At 61.0% G+C, this 2500-nt stretch overlaps 1 pseudogene; it reads right to left on the reverse strand.

Moving 5' to 3' along the window:
• Window positions 1-2500, reverse strand: part of LOC126435519 (large subunit ribosomal RNA) — a 7958-nt pseudogene that overhangs the window by 4141 nt on the left and 1317 nt on the right.

Below are 2500 nucleotides of genomic sequence, written 5' to 3' on the forward strand. Positions count from 1 at the left end.
CGGCGTGCCCCGCCCCAGACCGATGACACGATCCAGGGCAGAGAAACGCTGGGCGGAAGCGGGTAGCCCCGCCAGATGCTCCCAGATGGCGGCGTCAGTCGGCCCCTCCGGCGGCGGCCCGGTGGTGTCGGCCGCGAAGTCCTCGGCTGCGTCGACGGGCGGCGCAGCGGCCTCGCCCGCGTCAGGCAGGGGGCTCGCCGCTCCCCGGCGGGACGCCGGCTCTTCCCCCCGACCGATCTCAAGCGCCTCCATGAATTGGCGGACAAGCTGCTTGTGGGCAGCTTGCCGCCGACGGCACTTGATTGCCTCAAGCGTTCGGTCGGGGAACATCCTGATGAGCTCTTGATTTACAAAGAAGAACCGGGCGTCCCTCTCGAGGAACAGTTCGGCCTCTGCCTTGGCGAGCGACAGGACTTCTTCCTCCGTCCACCTCGCGCGATGCCTCTCCGTGACGATCTCCGCGTTGGCGGCCGCAAGATGTTGGCGGCGGCGATGGACCCCGAGACCGTTCTTGGTTGTAAAGCTGCGGTGGCACTCACTACAGGTATACATAGCTGCAAAAGTTACAAGATTTTCGGCACGGCCGGTTGGCCGGCTAGGTGCTGGGGGAGTTGGGGTGGCACCTTCAGCGGAAGGGCCACCACTTATTCTCTGCTTACTGCCCCCAACTAAAAAAGGGATAGTGCGAGGGGGGGCTGGTAACCCCCCCAAGCCCCTGGTGCGGTCTTCCACTCTGCGAAATCAGCGGGCCCACGAGAAGGGGAGAAGACCGCAGGAGAGGAGAGGCTAAGAGGGCTAGGCCCATGTATTGCGCATCACTCTCCCTGTAACTATAACCCAAGGAAGGCACCTCGCAGCAGCAGCACGACTACATCAAGACCGCACTTCGAGAAGCCAAGTCCGGATGCAGCCACACCGCTGCCACTTGGCCACCTTAAGAGAGTCATAGTTACTCCCGCCGTTTACCCGCGCTTGCTTGAATTTCTTCACGTTGACATTCAGAGCACTGGGCAGAAATCACATTGCGTCAACACCCGCTAGGGCCATCGCAATGCTTTGTTTTAATTAGACAGTCGGATTCCCCCAGTCCGTGCCAGTTCTGAGTTGATCGTTGAATGGCGGCCGAAGAGAATCCGCGCACCCGCGCGCCCCCGGAGGAGCACGCTAAGGCGGACGCGGCCTCGCAGCAAGGAAGATCCGTGGGAGGCCAAGGCACGGGACCGAGCTCGGATCCTGCACGCAGGTTGAAGCACCGGGGCGCGAACGCCGCGCAGGCGCGCGCATCCTGCACCGCCGGCCAGCACGAGGCCAACCAACGGCGAGAGCAGACCACGCCCGCGCTAAACGCCCGCACTTACCGGCACCCCTACGGCACTCACCTCGCCCAGGCCCGGCACGTTAGCGCTGACCCACTTCCCGACCAAGCCCGACACGCCCCGATCCTCAGAGCCAATCCTTATCCCGAAGTTACGGATCCAATTTGCCGACTTCCCTTACCTACATTATTCTATCGACTAGAGGCTCTTCACCTTGGAGACCTGCTGCGGATATGGGTACGAACCGGCGCGACACCTCCACGTGGCCCTCTCCCGGATTTTCAAGGTCCGAGGGGAAGATCGGGACACCGCCGCAACTGCGGTGCTCTTCGCGTTCCAAACCCTATCTCCCTGCTAGAGGATTCCAGGGAACTCGAACGCTCATGCAGAAAAGAAAACTCTTCCCCGATCTCCCGACGGCGTCTCCGGGTCCTTTTGGGTTACCCCGACGAGCATCTCTAAAAGAGGGGCCCGACTTGTATCGGTTCCGCTGCCGGGTTCCGGAATAGGAACCGGATTCCCTTTCGCCCAACGGGGGCCAGCACAAAGTGCATCATGCTATGACGGCCCCCATCAACATCGGATTTCTCCTAGGGCTTAGGATCGACTGACTCGTGTGCAACGGCTGTTCACACGAAACCCTTCTCCGCGTCAGCCCTCCAGGGCCTCGCTGGAGTATTTGCTACTACCACCAAGATCTGCACCGACGGCGGCTCCAGGCAGGCTCACGCCCAGACCCTTCTGCGCCCACCGCCGCGACCCTCCTACTCGTCAGGGCTTCGCGGCCGGCCGCAAGGACCGGCCATGACTGCCAGACTGACGGCCGAGTATAGGCACGACGCTTCAGCGCCATCCATTTTCAGGGCTAGTTGCTTCGGCAGGTGAGTTGTTACACACTCCTTAGCGGATTCCGACTTCCATGGCCACCGTCCTGCTGTCTTAAGCAACCAACGCCTTTCATGGTTTCCCATGAGCGTCGATTCGGGCGCCTTAACTCGGCGTTTGGTTCATCCCACAGCGCCAGTTCTGCTTACCAAAAGTGGCCCACTTGGCACTCCGATCCGAGTCGTTTGCTCGCGGCTTCAGCATATCAAGCAAGCCGGAGATCTCACCCATTTAAAGTTTGAGAATAGGTTGAGGTCGTTTCGGCCCCAAGGCCTCTAATCATTCGCTTTACCGGATGA

Source organism: Schistocerca serialis, unplaced genomic scaffold (genome assembly GCF_023864345.2).
Source record: "Schistocerca serialis cubense isolate TAMUIC-IGC-003099 unplaced genomic scaffold, iqSchSeri2.2 HiC_scaffold_1210, whole genome shotgun sequence".
NCBI lineage: Eukaryota > Metazoa > Arthropoda > Insecta > Orthoptera > Acrididae > Schistocerca > Schistocerca serialis.